At 50.2% G+C, this 19,109-nt stretch overlaps 1 protein-coding gene across 7 annotated transcripts in view; it reads right to left on the reverse strand.

The window, feature by feature from the left end:
- Positions 1-19,109, reverse strand: part of RTKN (rhotekin) — a 286,830-nt gene that overhangs the window by 129,864 nt on the left and 137,857 nt on the right. Inside the window, exon 1 of one of the 7 annotated variants that reach the window (XM_063925617.1) lies at positions 2,566-2,659. The exons of 4 other annotated variants lie outside the window; for them this stretch is intronic. The gene's annotated coding sequence lies outside the window, so the exon portion shown is untranslated. Of the gene's footprint in view, positions 1-605; positions 632-2,271; positions 2,293-2,565; positions 2,660-19,109 lie in introns of those variants that run through there. 2 more of the 7 variants (XM_063925637.1, XM_063925627.1) reach the window with 2 other exon arrangements.

A 19,109-nucleotide genomic window follows, 5' to 3' on the forward strand; every position in this document is an offset into this window, starting at 1 on the left:
TGTCTGGGTGGGAGGGTGTCGCTGTGGGAACCTGGGTGGGAGGGTGTCGCTGTGAGTACCTGAGTGACGGTGTCTGGGTGGGAGGGTGTCGCTGTGGGTACCTGAGTGACGGTGTCTGGGTGGGAGGGTGTCGCTGTGAGTACCTGAGTGACGGTGTCTGGGTGGGAGGGTGTCGCTGTGGGTACCTGAGTGACGGTGTCTGGGTGGGAGGGTGTCGCTGTGGGTACCTGAGTGACGGTGTCTGGGTGGGAGGGTGTCGCTGTGGGTACCTGAGTGACGGTGTCTGGGTGGGAGGGTGTCGCTGTGGGTACCTGAGTGACGGTGTCTGAGTGGGAGGGTGTCGCTGTGGGTACCTGAGTGACGGTGTCTGGGTGGGAGGGTGTCGCTGTGGGTACCTGAGTGACGGTGTCTGGGTGGGAGGGTGTCGCTGTGGGTACCTGAGTGACGGTGTCTGAGTGGGAGGGTGTCGCTGTGGGTACCTGAGTGACGGTGTCTGGGTGGGAGGGTGTCGCTGTGGGTACCTGAGTGACGGTGTCTGGGTGGGACGGTGTCGCTGTGAGTACCTGAGTGACGGTGTCTGGGTGGGAGGGTGTCGCTGTGGGTACCTGAGTGACGGTGTCGTGGTGGGAGGGTGTCGCTGTGGGTACCTGAGTGACGGTGTCTGGGTGGGAGGGTGTCGCTGTGGGTACCTGAGTGACGGTGTCTGAGTGGGAGGGTGTCGCTGTGGGTACCTGAGTGACGGTGTCTGGGTGGGAGGGTGTCGCTGTGGGTACCTGAGTGACGGTGTCTGAGTGGGAGGGTGTCGCTGTGGGTACCTGAGTGACGGTGTCTGGGTGGGACGGTGTCGCTGTGAGTACCTGAGTGACGGTGTCTGAGTGGGAGGGTGTCGCTGTGGGTACCTGAGTGACGGTGTCTGGGTGGGAGGGTGTCGCTGTGGGAACCTGGGTGGGAGGGTGTCGCTGTGGGTACCTGAGTGACAGTGTCTGGGTGGGAGGGTTTCGCTGTGGGTACCTGAGTGGCAGTGTCTGGGTGGGAGGGTGTCGCTGTGGGTACCTGAGTGACGGTGTCTGGGTGGGAGGGTGTCGCTGTGGGTACCTGAGTGACGGTGTCTGGGTGGGAGGGTGTCGCTGTGGGTACCTGAGTGACGGTGTCTGGGTGGGAGGGTGTCGCTGTGGGTACCTGAGTGACGGTGTCTGGGTGGGAGGGTGTCGCTGTGGGTACCTGAGTGACGGTGTCGTGGTGGGAGGGTGTCGCTGTGGGTACCTGAGTGACGGTGTCTGGGTGGGAGGGTGTCGCTGTGGGTACCTGAGTGACGGTGTCGTGGTGGGAGGGTGTCGCTGTGGGTACCTGAGTGACGGTGTCTGGGTGGGAGGGTGTCGCTGTGGGTACCTGAGTGACGGTGTCTGGGTGGGAGGGTGTTGCTGTGGGTACCTGAGTGACGGTGTCTGGGTGGGAGGGTGTCGCTGTGGGTACCTGAGTGACGGTGTCGTGGTGGGAGGGTGTCACTGTGGGTACCTGAGTGACGGTGTCTGGGTGGGAGGGTGTCGCTGTGGGTACCTGAGTGACGGTGTCTGGGTGGGAGGGTGTCTCTGTGGGTACCTGAGTGACGGTGTCTGGGTGGGAGGGTGTCTCTGTGGGTACCTGAGTGACGGTGTCTGGGTGGGAGGGTGTTGCTGTGGGTACCTGAGTGACGGTGTCTGGGTGGGAGGGTGTCGCTGTGGGTACCTGAGTGACGGTGTTGTGGTGGGAGGGTGTCACTGTGGGTACCTGAGTGACGGTGTCGTGGTGGGAGGGTGTCGCTGTGGGTACCTGAGTGACGGTGTCTGGGTGGGAGGGTGTCACTGTGGGTACCTGAGTGACGGTGTCGTGGTGGGAGGGTGTCGCTGTGGGTACCTGAGTGACGGTGTCTGGATGGGAGGGTGTCGCTGTGGGTACCTGAGTGACGGTGTCGTGGTGGGAGGGTGTCGCTGTGGGTACCTGAGTGACGGTGTCTGGGTGGGAGGGTGTCTCTGTGGGTACCTGAGTGACGGTGTCGTGGTGGGAGGGTGTCACTGTGGGTACCTGAGTGACGGTGTCGTGGTGGGAGGGTGTCACTGTGGGTACCTGAGTGACGGTGTCTGGGTGGGAGGGTGTCGCTGTGGGTACCTGAGTGACGGTGTCGTGGTGGGAGGGTGTCACTGTGGGTACCTGAGTGACGGTGTCTGGGTGGGACGGTGTCGCTGTGAGTACCTGAGTGACGGTGTCGTGGTGGGAGGGTGTCACTGTGGGTACCTGAGTGACGGTGTCGTGGTGGGAGGGTGTCCCTGTGGGTACCTGAGTGACGGTGTCTGGGTGGGAGGGTGTCGCTGTGGGTACCTGAGTGACGGTGTCTGGGTGGGAGGGTGTCGCTGTGGGTACCTGAGTGACGGTGTCGTGGTGGGAGGGTGTCACTGTGGGTACCTGAGTGACGGTGTCTGGGTGGGAGGGTGTCACTGTGGGTACCTGAGTGACGGTGTCTGGGTGGGAGGGTTTCGCTGTGAGTACCTGAGTGACGGTGTCTGGGTGGGAGGGTGTCGCTGTGGGTACCTGAGTGACGGTGTCGTGGTGGGAGGGTGTCCCTGCAGCGTGGGTGACGGCCTCTGTGTGTCTGTGTTAGGCCTCAGCAGCTGCAGTTGGGGAGGAAGGAGTGAATGAGGAGTGGGAAGGAGGGAGGGGGACATGTACAGTGAGGAGCAGCTGCCGCATACACTCACCCCAGACTGTGTATTATACCGTCACACTGGCCTGTATGCTTATCATTTACCAGCCACACTGGGGAATACATGGGAATGCTATATCCACAGGTATATATAGGGGGATGGTATATCCACAGGTATATATAGGGGAATGGTATATACACAGGAATATATAGGGGAATGGTATATACACAGGAATATATAGGGGGATGCTATATCTACAGGTATATATAGGGGGAATGCTATATCCACAGGTATATATAGGGGAATGGTATATACACAGGAATATATAGGGGGATGGTATATTCACAGGTATATATAGGGGGATGCTATATCTACAGGTATATATAGGGGAATGCTATATCCACAGGTATATATAGGGGAATGTTATATCCACAGGTATATATAGGGGGAATGTTATATCCACAGGTATATATAGGGGGATGCTATATCCACAAGTATACATAGGGGGATGCTATACCCACAGGTATACATAGGGGGATGCTATATCCACAGGTGTGTATATATAGGGGGAATGCTATATCCACAGGTATATATAGGGGGAATGCTATATCCACAGGTATACAGTATATAGGGGATGCGATATCCACAGGTGTATATATAGGGGAATGCTATATCCACAGGTGTGTGTGTGTGTGTGTGTGTGTGTGTGTGTGTGTGTGTGTGTGTGTGTGTGTGTGTGTGTGTGTGTGTGTGTGTATATAGGGGGATGCTATATCCACAGGTATTTATAGGGGAATGCTATATCCACAGGTATATATAGGGGGATGCTATTATCCACAGGTATATATAGGGGAATGCTATATCCACAGGTGTATATATAGGTGAATGCTATATCCACAGGTGTGTATATATAGGGGGAATGCTATATCCACAGGTATATATAGGGGAATGCTATATCCACAGGTATATATAGGGGGAATGCTATATCCACAGGTGTGTGTATATATAGGGGGATGCTATATCCACAGGTGTATATATAGGGGGATGCTATATCCACAGGTGTATATATAGGGGGATGCTATATCCACAGGTGTATATATTGGGGAATGCTATATCCACAGGTATATATAGGGGGATACTATTATACACAGGTATACATAGGGGAATGCTATATCCACAGGTGTATATATAGTGTGATGCTATATCCACAGGTATATATAGGGGGATGCTATATCCACAGGTATTTATAGGGGAATGCTATATCCACAGGTATATATAGGGGAATGCTATTATCCACAGGTATATATAGGGGGATGCTATTGTCCACAGGTATATATATATATATATATATATATATATAGGGGGATGCTATATCCACATGTATATATAGGGGGGTGTTATATCCACAGGTGTATATAAAGGGGAATGCTTTAACCACAGGTATATATAGGGGGATGCTATATTCATAGGTGTATATATAGGGGGATGCTATATACACAGATATATATAGGGGGATGCTATATCCACAGGTATATATAGCGGGATGCTAAATCCACAGGTATACATAGGGGGAATGCTATATCCACAGGTATATATAGGGGAATGCTATATACAAAAGTGAATATAAGAATATGTATATAGCATTATTGGACATAATGTGGGCCTGTTTCATTCCTACAGTATTATTAATCTCAATATTAATTTACAGTAATTTCCAGTCAATGGTGACCACCTCACAGCTCATAATACTGTGTTAATCAATATTGGCCAAAGACTGCAGTGAGCTGGCTGGTTACTAAGTGACAGAGCAGAGGTAGTGGCGCAAGATAGATTTGTCCTTGGGTCCTCCCACCCACACTTATGAAGTGCTTAGTTTGTTTTGGCTCCCACAAACCAATTTTTTGGGAGGACTACTTCTGATCACTAATGAGGAGGTTGATGATGAGAATGTTGGTGGTGGAGATTGCATGGGCTGGTTGTAACTGATGTTGGCTGATACAGGACTGCTTGTTATTATTTAGAAAATTATGATAATTATCTAAAAAAATGTAAAAAAACTCGTAACAAATGACGTAACATGGCGGAGGTGCCTAGATGGTTAACGTTCTTACCTCTACTAACTGGCCTCACAAGTGGAGCAGATGCCTTCATAAAAGTTATCAGGATTTGGGACAAAATAATTCCACACCCAAGTGGTGGCTTTGTTGGTCTTATGACCAGGCATCACAATGCAAAAACTACTGCCACTGGCGGCTGACTTACACACACAACATCCTCATCCTAACCCTAACCCCTAACTCTAACCCCATAGTACACAAATATCCCTCTCATCCTGTTCCACTTCCACACTTGACCTTGACCCACATGGTTGATGGTGCCACAGCACTGAAGGGGTTAAATCCCGTGCTGCGGCACCATCTTTCAAGAGACATATCGGTGCTGGGCACCATATTTAAATGAATGACCGGCGCTAGGCACCCTGTATTAAATGTATTAGCGGCATTAGGCAGTGAGTGCTTAAAAACATATTCAGCCTGCGGCAATGAAAGAGTTAAGCTTCTGATGTCAGGAGCGTGGGGGAACTGTAGACCCCAATGTCCTCTGTAAATGTCAGGGGACTATGAGAGACACAGAGATCATTGTGTGATCAGCGAATCTGACGTAACTGACGGCAACTGTTGTGGTACTGTTATATCTGTATTCCTACCCAGTATACAGATTGTTCTACATATCCATTAGGCAATTGATATTATACAGTATATATATATATATATATATATATATATATATATATATATAGCATTCCACACAAATATACAGACGCTGATTATCTACCTATATTACAATATATCTGACAAACCATAGCATGTACATAACACACATTATCAGCTCTTCAACACGCCAAAATATGTTCCCAAAACACTGTAAGATACTTACAAAATGCTGCAGCATACATCATAAATGGCCGTCCCCTATCACCCAATCCCAGCACTACAATACCCCAATGACAGTCGTAGTTATCCAGATTAACACCACAGGACCAGGAGAACCCTACATACCCAAGAGAACACCAGAAAAGCACCACAGGTCCAGGAGAAGAACACCAGAGGAACAGTATATAACCAGGAGAACACCAGAAGATCATCACACGAACACTGTATGGCCATAACACCAGAATAACAATACATGTTAAGCAATCACTACAAAAGTACCACCTGCCCAGGAGAAGAACACCAGTAGAACATCACAGGAACAGTAGAAGAACATATGAAGAAAACACTATGTTAAGCAGACAATCACTGCAAGAGCACTACATGCCCAGGAGAAGACGATATGACCAGGAGAAGAACACAGAAAAGCACATAATACCAGGAGAATAGTGTATTTGATCTCTTATATGAACAAATATAAAATCCCATCTGTGATATTGGCCTTGAACTCTGAAAAGACCTTTAATCGCTTCTCATGTATCATGGTTAGAGGTTTCAGACCTGAGTCAGGACCCGAGGACTGGGCTGATGAATCATACAGGAATCTGGGTGGCTGAATGAGATGTCTACTCATGGGTGACATACAGTATATACCTGGTGCAATCAGAGAGGTTGGTGAGAATTGGAAGACTCACATACTGCTCCTGGAACCAACTGACTGGCTCTCAACCCTAACCCTGGACACAGAAGTTAGGGACCGGAACCAGTCCTTGATAACTCAGGTAATGGCACATTAATTAATACATTAATCAGTAGCCCACAAGCTAACACTGGTCCAACCCATCTACCAGAACTGAGTGCCTGGAGCATACAACCTCAAAGAGGAGTTTAGGTCCAGTACCCAGCACCCGAAGTGACCACACTAGTGAAGACTCAGTACGAATACTATCACAAAGCGAGGACTCTCAGGACAACAATCACCATTGATGGTGACACCGATGGTATGGACAGCAGAGAGTCCCTGAGACAGGAAGGAGCTGTGATAACTGAGAAGGCAGGGTTCCACTGAGTAGCAGTGTAATCTGGAGTCCACTTGAGCACGCAATGAGCAGGCAGTTATATTCAGAGGACTTGCAAGAAGTCAGGTTACCAGTAGACTGAAGACATGGCAGTAGAAGCGCTATATAGACTTTAGGGAAACTTTAGGTAACTGCATAAGCTAGGACAAAGGATTAGTAAACAGGCTGTACCAGACTGGATCCAGAATAATGGACACATGCAATACTGGTTGCTCTGGACTGGAATTGGAGCTTGAACTGGAATGCTACCAGTGAACAGTAGCTAGAGCAGGACTGGAACTGAAAGCTTGAACCAGAGACTTGAACACAGGCTGGAAATAGTGCAGACAGGACCCAAGTAACAGACCCAAGCTGCGGAGGAACTAGAGCAGACTCATAGGCAGCGGCAATGCAGGAATCTAGCTGACAGGAGCGCGGGTTCAGGCAATGGACCAGAGAGAGGTAATACACACTGGTGAGTGAGCACACAGAGGAGTGTTGTTCCACATTATTCAGACAAGGTGCTAGTGGCAGGTGCAGACATGGGTTCCATCAAATAGCTGGAAATGGGGAACACCGAGAGCTTAATCTAAAAGCCAGCGAGAAGCAGGAAGTGCGGGACTTTGTGCGAGTCTGACTGGATTGTTAAAGCGCCAATCATTTGCACGGCAAAGCCAACCTGGCCAGACCCGCAGAGAGTCCCACAGTTCATTACATTAAGCCCTATGTCTCCTGCCCAGGGTTATTTTTTGTCCTGGTTGCCCAGGTGTCTAAAGTCGCCTTTTGTTTATTACTCCCCTACTATTGTAGTCCACCTTCCACTCTTCCCCCATGGTATGTCCTGCCCTGGACGGATGTTATGGGTTGTTTTACTGTAAACACATTTGTGGCTATACAAGAAAGACCTAACCTACGTCTCTCATCCACACTCATTACTCGCTCCCATTCATGATTGCAGGACTTTCTTCTGGCTGCACCCACTCTATGGAATGCCCTACCATGCACAATCAGACTCTCCCCTAGTCTCCAAACCTTCAAGCGTTCCCTGAAAACCCATCTATTCAGGCAAACCTATCAAATTCCAGAACCGCCCACATAACCTTCATAAGCTTTCCTATCCAATTATATCCCCAATGTACAGTCCACACATATCATCCACATATTTTATCTTTCTTCACTTTCCCCTCCCCCTGACCCCAGGCGGGTGACCACAGTGATACAGCCCATCAAGAACCTTTGCAATCCGGTGGACAACTATGCAATAGATAGCACCTATCCTTGTGTATCAATTCCTACTTCCCTATAGAACGTAAGCTTGTGAGCAGGGCCCTCCTACCTCTATGACCGTCTGTTATTACCCAGTCTTGTTTTATCACTGTTGTTTCCAATTGTAAAGCACACCGGAATATACTGCACTATACATTAAAGTCTTATTAATAATAATAATAATAATAATTAAAAAAAAAATAACCTTCTGTCTACACCGCAGTTTTCTTACGTTCAACTTGAAATTTTCATTCAAACTGAGTTCTAAGCATCTAGGCTTAGACCGCCAATCCATCTATGAAACCCTGTTGAACTTGGAACTCTTTCTTTAATGTATAGCACCACTGACGCTCCCCCTCCCCACTGACTCTCCCCCTCCCCCTGACTCTCCCTCCCCACTGACTCCCCCCTCTCCCCCTTCCCACTGACTCTCCCCCTTCCCACTGACTCTCCCCACTGACTCTCCCCCTCCCCACTGACACTCCCCCTCCCCACTGACACTCCCCCTCCCCACTGACTCTCCCTTCCCCTGAAGGGAAGCGTTGTCACAAGCCTGGGCACATTGTGATGTGCAATCCAGCATGAATTCCAAGTATAAAAAAAAAATGTATTTATTAAAAGTCATTTAAAACAAAAATCACACTCCTTCTCTTGTGTTCACAACAGCGTCTAGCGTTTTTACAGTTCGGCCATGACTAAGACCCAGACCGGGTAGAAATGCGTCGGCGGCACTAGGTGGATTTGGTCACTACTGTGTTAGCGTTGGGAGATATTCACATAACAACAGAGCGAGCAGCGGGAAGAACAGCGGCATAGGAGGTGTATGGGAGAGAGGACCTGAGGACGACTAGTGGGAAAGGAAGCCTTTGAGCGCAGCCCCGGGTAATGAGATTCTCGGGAGAGAGGCAGAACCGCATTTACTGGTGATGTCCGGCAGGTCCGGTGGGGCAATTCCCTTATTTACTAACACCTGTAAGCCGAACTGTAAAAACGCTAGACGCTGTTGTGAACACAAGAGGAGGAGTGTGATTTTTGTTTTAAATGACTTTTAATAAATACATTGTTTTTTATACTTGGAATTCATGCTGGATTGCACATCACAATTTATACTAAGGATATAAGAAGATTTCCCATTTTTTTAAGGATATTCTGTTCTGTTATACTGAGGCTAATTAAGGACAGTGCTGTAGAGTTTTTTCTGAGGTCTTTTTTTCGGTACATGTGGTGTGGTGCTGATTAGCTGATCAGCGTTCCTCAAAAAATACCGCTGCAGTCTATATTTAAGCGCTTGGATAAGGGTCCCTGTCGGTGTTTTGGTTACCATTCTAATCCATCTGGCCAAGGTTTGCTTGTTCGCAGGCCAGCCACGTTTGTGAAAACCAAAAAGTACAAAAAAGTGAATCAGCCCTCCTGATAGAGGCAGTCCTTTCCACATATATACGGAGAGCCCGTACCACATCCAAAGACCGCTCTTTGGAGGACAAGTCAGAAGAGATAAAGTCCGGAACCACAATCTCTTGGTTAAGGTGAAAGGATAACACCACCTTAGATAAAATAAGAATTTACTCACCGGTAATTCTATTTCTCGTATTCCGTAGTGGATGCTGGGAACTCCGATAGGACCATGTGGAATAGCGGGCTCCGAAGGAGGCTGGGCACTCTAGAAAGATTTAGGACTACCTGGTGTGCACTGGCTCCTCCCACTATGACCCTCCTCCAAGCCTCAGTTAGGACACTGTGCCCGGACGAGCATACACAATAAGGAAGGATTTTGAATCCCGGGTAAGACTCATACCAGCCACACCAATCACACCGTACAACTCGTGATATGAATCCCAGTTAACAGTATGAAACAACTGAGCCTCTCAACAGATGGCTCAACAATAACCCGATTTAGTTAACAATAACTATGTACAAGTATTGCAGATAAACCGCACTTGGGATGGGCGCCCAGCATCCACTACGGACTACGAGAAATAGAATTACCGGTGAGTAAATTCTTATTTTCTCTGACGTCCTAGTGGATGCTGGGAACTCCGAAAGGACCATGGGGATTATACCAAAGCTCCCAAACGGGCGGGAGAGTGCGGATGACTCTGCAGCACCGAATGAGAGAACTCCAGGTCCTCCTCAGCCAGGGTATCAAATTTGTAGAATTTTGCAAACGTGTTTGCCCCTGACCAAGTAGCAGCTCGGCAAAGTTGTAAAGCCGAGACCCCTCGGGCAGCCGCCCAAGATGAGCCCACCTTCCTTGTGGAATGGGCATTTACAGATTTTGGCTGTGGCAGGCCTGCCACAGAATGTGCAAGCTGAATTGTACTACAAATCCAGCGAGCAATAGTCTGCTTAGAAGCAGGAGCACCCAGCTTGTTGGGTGCATACAGGATAAACAGCGAGTCAGATTTTCTGACTCCAGCCGTCCTGGAAACATATATTTTCAGGGCCCTGACAACGTCTAGCAACTTGGAGTCCTCCAAGTCCCTAGTAGCCGCAGGCACCACAATAGGCTGGTTCAGGTGAAACGCTGACACCACCTTAGGGAGAAACTGGGGACGAGTCCTCAATTCTGCCCTATCCATATGGAAAATCAGATAAGGGCTTTTACATGATAAAGCCGCCAATTCTGACACACGCCTGGCTGAAGCCAAAGCCAATAACATGACCACTTTCCACGTGAGATATTTCAGATCCACGGTTTTTAGTGGCTCAAACCAATGTGATTTTAAGAAACTCAACATCACGTTGAGATCCCAAGGTGCCACAGGAGGCACAAATGGGGGCTGAATATGCAGCACTCCTTTCACAAATGTCTGAACTTCAGGTACTGAAGCTAGTTCTTTCTGGAAGAAAATCGACAGAGCCGAGATCTGTACCTTAATGGAGCCTAGTTTTAGGCCCATATTAACTCCTGCTTGCAGGAAATGCAGAAATCGACCTAGTTGAAATTCCTCTGTTGGGGCCTTTTCGGCCTCACACCATGCAACATACTTCCGCCATATGCGGTGATAATGATTTGCTGTAACCTCTTTCCTAGCTTTAATAAGCGTAGGAATGACTTCCTCCGGAATGCCCTTTTCCTTTAGGATCCGGCGTTCAACCGCCATGCCGTCAAACGCAGCCGCGGTAAGTCTTGGAACAGACAGGGCCCCTGCTGTAGCAGGTCTTGTCTGAGCGGCAGAGACCACGGGTCCTCTGAGATCATCTCTTGAAGTTCCGGGTACCACGCTCTTCTTGGCCAATCCGGAACCACGAGAATTGTGTTTACACCTCGCTTTCTTATTATTCTCAATACCTTTGGTATGAGAGGTAGAGGAGGGAACACATAAACTGACTGGTACACCCACGGTGTCACTAGAGCGTCCACAGCTATCGCCTGAGGGTCTCTTGACCTGGCGCAATACCTCTCTAGTTTTTTGTTTAGGCGGGACGCCATCATGTCCACCTGTGGACGACCCCACTGATTTACAATCATTTGGAAGACTTCTGGATGAAGTCCCCACTCTCCCGGGTGGAGGTCGTGCCTGCTGAGAAAGTCTGCTTCCCAGTTGTCCACTCCCGGGATGAACACTGCTGACAGTGCTAGTACATGATTTTCCGCCCATCGGAGAATCCTTGTGGCTTCTGCCATTGCCATCCTGCTTCTTGTGCCGCCCTGTCGATTTACATGGGCGACTGCCGTGATGTTGTCTGACTGGATCAGTACCGGCTGGTGTAGGAGCAGGGATTTTGCTTGACTTAGGGCATTGTAAATGGCCCTTAGTTCCAGAATATTTATGTGAAGGGAAGTCTCCTGACTTGACCATAGTCCTTGGAAGTTTCTTCCCTTTGTGACTGCCCCCCAGCCTCGTAGGCTGGCATCCGTGGTCACCAGGACCCAGTCCTGTATGCCGAATCTGCGGCCCTCCAAAAGATGAGCACTCTGCAGCCACCACAGAAGAGACACCCTGGTTCTTGGGGACAGGGTTATCAAGCGATGCATCTGAAGATGCGATCCGGACCACTTGTCCAACAGGTCCCACTGAAAAATCCTGGCATGGAACCTGCCGAATGGAATTGCTTCGTAAGAAGCTACCATCTTTCCCAGGACCCGCGTGCAGTGATGCACCGATACCTGTTTTGGTTTTAGGAGGTCTCTGACTAGAGAAGACAACTCCCTGGCTTTCTCCTCCGGGAGAAACACTTTTTTCTGGACTGTGTCCCGAATCATTCCCAGGAACATTAGACGTGTCGTCGGGACCAGCTGTGACTTTGGGATATTCAGAATCCAGCCGTGCTGGCGCAGCACTTCCTGAGATAGTGCTAATCCCACTAACAACTGTTCCTTGGATCGGGCCTTTATTAGGAGATCGTCCAAGTATGGGATAATTAAAACTCCCTTTTTTCGAAGGAGTATCATCATTTCCGCCATAACCTTGGTAAATACCCTCGGTGCCGTGGAGAGTCCAAACGGCAGCGTCTGGAATTGGTAATGGCAATCCTGTACCACAAATCTGAGGTACTCCTGGTGAGGATGGTAAATGGGGACATGCAGGTAAGCATCCTTGATGTCCAGGGATACCATGTAATCCCCCTCCTCCAGGCTTGCAATAACCGCCCTGAGCGATTCCATCTTGAACTTGAATTTTTTTATGTATGTGTTCAAGGATTTCAAATTTAAAATGGGTCTCACCGAACCGTCCGGTTTCGGCACCACAAATAGTGTGTAATAGTAACCCCGGCCTTGTTGAAGTAGGGTTACCTTGATTATCACCTGCTGGGCATACAGCTTGTGAATCGCTGCTAGCACCGCCTCCCTGTCTGAGGGAGCAATCGGCAAGGCAGATTTTAGGAACCGGTGGGGTGGAGCCGCCTCGAATTCCAGCTTGTACCCCTGAGATACTATTTGAAGGATCCAGGGATCCACCTGTGAGCGAGCCCACTGATCGCTGAAATACATGAGGCGGGCCCCCACCGTACCTGGCTCCGCCTGTGGAGCCCCACTGTCATGCGGCGGACTTGGAAGAGGAAGCGGGGGAGGACTTTTGCTCCTGGGAACCTGCTGTTTGTTGCAGCCTTTTTCCCCTACCTCTGCCTCTAGAGAGAAAGGACCCTCCTTTTCCCCGCTTGTTTTTCTGGGTCCGAAAGGACTGAACCTGATAAAATGGCGCCTTCTTAGGCTTTGAGGGGACATGGGGTAAAAATGCTGACTTCCCAGACGTTGCTGTGGAAACTAGGTCGGAGAGACCATCCCCAAATAATTCCTCCCCCTTATAAGGCAAAACTTCCATGTGCCTTTTGGAATCTGCATCTCCAGTCCACTGGCGAGTCCATAAGCATCTCCTAGCAGAGATGGACAATGCACTTATTTTAGATGCCAGCCGGCAGACTTCCCTCTGTGCATCTCTCATATATAAGACTGAGTCTTTGATATGGTCAATTGTTAGCAGAATCGCGTCTCTGTCTAGTGTGTCAATATTTTCTGACAGTTTATCCGACCACGCAGCGGCAGCACTGCACATCCATGCTGACGCAATAGCTGGTCTAAGTATAATGCCTGAGTGTGTATATACAGACTTCAGGATAGCCTCCTGCTTTCTATCAGCAGGTTCCTTAAGGGCGGCCGTATCCGGAGACGGTAGTGCCACCTTTTTAGACAAACGTGTGAGCGCTTTATCCACCCTAGGAGGTGTTTCCCAACGTAACCTATCCTCTGGCGGGAAAGGGAACGCCATTAGTACCTTCTTAGGAATTACCAATTTCTTATCAGGGGAAGCCCACGCTTCTTCACACACTTCATTAAATTCATCTGACGGGGGAAAAACTACAGGTAGTTTTTTCTCCCCAAACATAATACCCTTTTTTGTGGTACCTGGATGTAAATCAGAGATATTTAACACCTCTTTCATTGGGGGTAATTCCAAGTTGATCGTAGCAGGAATTTTTTTAGCAGTTGGGCAAAACCATGTGCACTGCAGGGCAGGCAGATATAACATGTGCAGAGAGAATTAGATTTGGGTGTGGTGTGTTCAATCTGCAATCTAATTTGCAGTGTAAAAATAAAGCAGCCAGTATTAAATGCACAGAAATAAAATAACCCACCCAAATCTAACTCTTTCTGCACATGTTATATCTGCCTCCCCTGCAGTGCACATGGTTTTGCCCAACTGCTAAAAAATTTCCTGCTGCGATCAACTTGGAATTAGGTCCATTGCCTCAATCATGCAGTGAATGGCCTTAATGGGCATTAAATTTGACTCATCGTCGTCGACACTGGTGTCAGTATCCGTGTCGACATCTACTTGTGCCATCTGAGATAGCGGGCGTTTCAGAGCCCCTGATGACTTTTGAGACACCTGGACAGGCACGAGCTGAGAACTCGGCTGTCCCGCAGTCGGCATGTCGTCAAATTTCTTATGTAATGAGTCTATACGTGCACTCATTTCTTTCCATAAGCACATCCACTCAGGTGTCTGCCCCCCAGGGGGTGACATCCCTTCTAAAGGCATCTGCTCCGCCTCCACCTCATTATCCTCATCAAACATGTCGACACAGCCGTACCGACACACTCCACACACACAGGGAATGCTCTATATAGAGGACAGGACCCACAAAAGCCCTTTGGGGGGACAGAGTGAGAGTATGCCAGCACACACCAGAGCGCTATATAAGGCAGGGACTAACTGAGTTATGTCCCTTATAGCTGCTTTTTAATATAAACTATATACTGCGCCAAATTAAATGCCCCCCCTCTCTCTTTTTTACCCTTTTCTGTAGAGTAGTCTGCAGGGGAGAGCCAGGGAGCTTCCTTCCAGCGGAACTGTGAGGGAAAAATGGCGCCCAGTGTGCTGAGGGAGATAGCTCGATAGCTCCGCCCCTTTTCCGCGGCCTATTCTCCCACTTTTTTATGGAATCTGGCAGGGGTATTTACCTCATATATAGCCCCTGGGGCTATATATTGAGGTATTTTTGCCAGCCAAGGTGTTTTTATTGCTGCCTCAGGGCGCCCCCCCCCAGCGCCCTGCACCCTCAGTGACCGGAGTGTGAAGTGTGAGAGGAGCAATGGCGCACAGCTGCAGTGCTGTGCGCAACCTTGGTGAAGACTGATGTCTTCATGCCGCCGATTTTCCGGACCATCTTCTTGCTTCTGGCTCTGTAAGGGGGACGGCGGCGCGGCTCCGGGACCGAACATCAAGGCTGGGCCTGCGGTCGATCCCTCTGGAGCTAATGGTGTCCAGTAGCCTAAGAAGCCCAATCCGGCTGCAAGCAGGCGAGTTCGCTTCTTCTCCCCTTAGTCCCTCGCTGCAGTGAGCCTGTTGTCAGCAGGTCTCACTGAAAATAATAAACCTAAGACTATCTTTTTTCTAAGAGCTCAGGAGAGCCCCTAGTGTGCATCCAACCTCGGCCGGGCACAAAATCTAACTGAGGCTTGGAGGAGGGTCATAGTGGGAGGAGCCAGTGCACACCAGGTAGTCCTAAATCTTTCTAGAGTGCCCAGCCTCCTTCGGAGCCCGCTATTCCCCATGGTCCTTTCGGAGTTCCCAGCATCCACTAGGACGTCAGAGAAATAGCCTGGGCGAGTTCTAAGAACCGCCCGGTCATGGTGAAATATCAGAGAGGGTAGACAATGCGCCTAAGTCCGAAACCCTTCTAGCAGAGGCAATAGCCAGCAAAAAGAGAACCTTGGAAGTGAGACATTTAAGGTCCACCGTCTCAAGAGTTTCAATGGAGACTCTTGCAGGGCATTCAGGACAACAGACAAATCCCATGGTGCCACAGGAGGGACATAGGGAGGCTGAATACTCAATACGCCCTGAGTGAATGTATGAACGTCAGAAATAGACGTAATTTTCCGCTGAAACCGCACCGACAAGGCAGATATATGAACCTTGAGGGAGGCCAGACGAAGTCGTAAGTACAGGCCTTGTTGCAAAAAAGCCAGAAGCCTGGAAGTACTGAACTTGTAAGCATCGTAATTCTTAGCAGCACACCAGGTGAAGTAAGAATTCCAGACCCTATAATAAATCCACGCAGAAGCCGGTTTGCGGGCCTTTAGCATAGTTTGGATAACCGCCTCGGAAAATCCTTTGGATCTCAGGAGTGAAGCTTCAAGAGCCACTCCGTCAAAGCCAGTCTGGCCAGGTCCGGGTAGACACAAGGGCCCTGAGCGTGGAGGTCTGGACGTTGAGGGAGTAGAAGAGGACGCTCTATCGACAGACCCTGTAGGTCTGAGAGCCAATGCCGTCTGGGCCATGCTGGAGCGACTTGAAGTAGTATTCCTCCTTCTTGCTTGAACTTCTGCAGAACCCTGGGCAGGAGTGACACTGGAGGGAACACGTAGGGCAGCCGAAAGTTCCATGGAATTGCCACGAACGCTGCTTGAGGATCCCTTGTCCTTGATCCAAAGACCGGAACTTTGTGATTGTGTCGAGACACCATCAGGTCTACATCTGGTAGGCCCCACTTGTCCACTAGGAGTTGAAAGACTTCCTGATGAAGACTCCACTCTCTGGCGTGCACGTCCTAACAACTGAGGAAATCCGCTTCCCAGTTGAGGACTCCCGGAATGAACACTGTCGATATTTCTGGCAGATGGCATTCTGACCAACAAAGGATTTTTGACACTTCCATCATTGCCATGCGACTTCGAGTGCCACCTTGATGATTTATGTATGCCATTGTGGTAGCGATTACTGATTGTACTTGAACAGGCCTGTTCTGTATCAGAGGCAGGGCAAGAGTCAAAGCATTGAACACTGTCCGCAATTCCAGAATGTTTATCGGGAGGAGAGATTCCTCCTTGGTCCACCAACCCTGGAGAGAGTGTTGCTCTAGCACCATGCCACAACCCCACAGACTGGCGTCCGTAGTCAGTAGAACCCAATTGGGGATCCAGAAGGGACGGCCCCTGCTCAAATGTTGGTCCTGTAGCCACCATCTCAGTGACAGACGAACCTCCGGGGTCAAGATCATTTGAGACCTGATCCAATGAGGCACTTGGAAAGGATTAACCTCTGCAGAGGGCGGGAATGAAATTGACCGTACTCCACCATGTCGAAAGCCGACACCATGCGGCCTAGTACTTGCATCGCCGAGTGTATCGACACGTTAGGGCGAGAGAGGAAGTTTCTGATCCTGTCCTGAAGTTTCAGGACTTTCTCAGAAGACAAGAACAGTCTTTGGCTGTGTGTGTCCTGCAGTTACCCCAGGTGCACCATGCTCCGAGCAGGAACCAGGGAGGACTTGTTTTCAGAGGCGTATCTAGGGTAGGGCGAGTGGGGCACGTGCCCTGGGCGCCTTGGCAGGCCCAGGAGAGGGGGGCGCCGCCGGCGTCCAGGGCATCATGCCCCACTCACCCCCGTCAACCCTAAATGTGAGGGGAGGAGAGCGCAGCGTCTCTCCCTCCCCTCACCGCCGCTGCCAGCGCTGCTGTGTCCGGTCTCCGGCGTTAGCCAATCAGAGCTTGTGGACCGGCTCCTGATTGGCTGCCGGTCCGCGAGCTCTGATTGGCTGGCGAACCGGCACCAGACAGCCGCCGGAGACCTGGAGCGGCGAGGGGAAGGAGAGGCGCTGCGCTCTCCTCCCCTCACATAGCAACAAGAAGCCACCGGCCGGTAAGTGACGGGGGGGGGTGTCCGGCGGCACGGGGGGGTCCGGCGGCACAGTGGGGCATGTATCTGGCACTGTGGGGCATGTAACTGGCACCAAATGGGGCATGTAACGGGCACTGAGTGGGGCCTGGCACTGTGGGGCATGTATCTGGCACTGTGGGGCAATGTATCAGGCACTGTGGGGCATGTAACTGGCACCAAATGGGGCATGTAACTGGCACTGAGTGGGGCCTGGCACTGTGGGGCATGTATCTGGCACTGTGGGGCAATGTATCAGGCACTGTGGGGCATGTAACTGGCACTGTGGGGCAATGTATCTGGCACTGTGGGGAATGTAACTGGCACCAAATGGGGCATGTAACTGACACTGAGTGGGGCCTGGCACTGAGGGGCATGTAACAGGCACTGTGGGGCATGTAACTGGCACTGTGGGGCAATGTATCTGGCACTGTGGGGCAATGTATCTGGCACTGTGGGGCAATGTATCTGGCACTGTGGGGCATGTATCCGGCACTGTGGGGTATTGTATCCGGCACTGTGGGGCATGTATCTGGCACTGTGGGGCAATGTATCTGGCACTGTGGGGCAATGTATCTGGCACTGTGGGGCATGTATCCGGCACTGTGGGGCAATGTAACTGGCACTGTGGGGCATGTATCTGGCACTGAGTGGGGCATGTATCTGGCACTGTGGGGCATTGTATCTGGCACTGTGGGGCAATGTATCTGGCACTGTGGGGCATGTATCCGGCACTGTGGGGCAATGTGTGGCCACACCCCTTCTGGTGTGTGGCCACGCCCATTTTTTTGACGCGCGCGCCTTCGGCGCGCGCACATGCTTCTTTTTATATGTTTTTTTTTGGGGGGGGACACGCCATTTTCCATCTTGCCCTGGGCTCCGAAAACCCTAGTTACACCTCTGCTTGTTTTCAGTTGATGAGCCACCGGTGGGCTTGTAGGAATTGGACCGTCAGGTCCAGATGACTGAGGAGAACATCTTGGGAGTTCGCCAGGATCAGCAAGTCGTCCATATACAGCAGGATCCTGATTCCCTGACGACGGAGATGAACCGTCATCACGGCCATTACCTTGGTGAAGATCCGAGGGGCCGTGATCAATTCAAATGGCAGAGCCTGTAATTGATAATGTAGGTTGCCAATAGCAAACCGCAGATACTGCTGATGCGACATGGCAATAGGGATACCATGTAATCTTCGGGTTCCATGGCCAGTACAATAGAGCGCAGGGTTTCCATACAGAATTTGGACACTCTCACAAATTTGTTCAATGATTTGAGGTTGAGTATAGGCTGGGAAGACCCATTTGGTTTCAGTAATAGAAACAGGGTCGAATAGTATCCTCCGCCTCTCTGGGACAAAGGTACCGGTACTACCACACCTGTATCCAGGAGGGAATGCACAACCAAGTGTAGAGATTGCACTTTGAACGGATCCGAATGGATAACCGTCAAGCAAAGCTAGCTAGGGGGACGTCTCTTGAAAGAGATTGTGTACCCGTGAGAGACAATTTCCCGCACCCAGGCATCTGAAGTGGTCTTTAACCAGGCCTGGGCGAACTGCAGAAGTCGGCC

Source organism: Pseudophryne corroboree, chromosome 1, assembly GCF_028390025.1.
Source record: "Pseudophryne corroboree isolate aPseCor3 chromosome 1, aPseCor3.hap2, whole genome shotgun sequence".
Classification (NCBI taxonomy): domain Eukaryota; kingdom Metazoa; phylum Chordata; class Amphibia; order Anura; family Myobatrachidae; genus Pseudophryne; species Pseudophryne corroboree.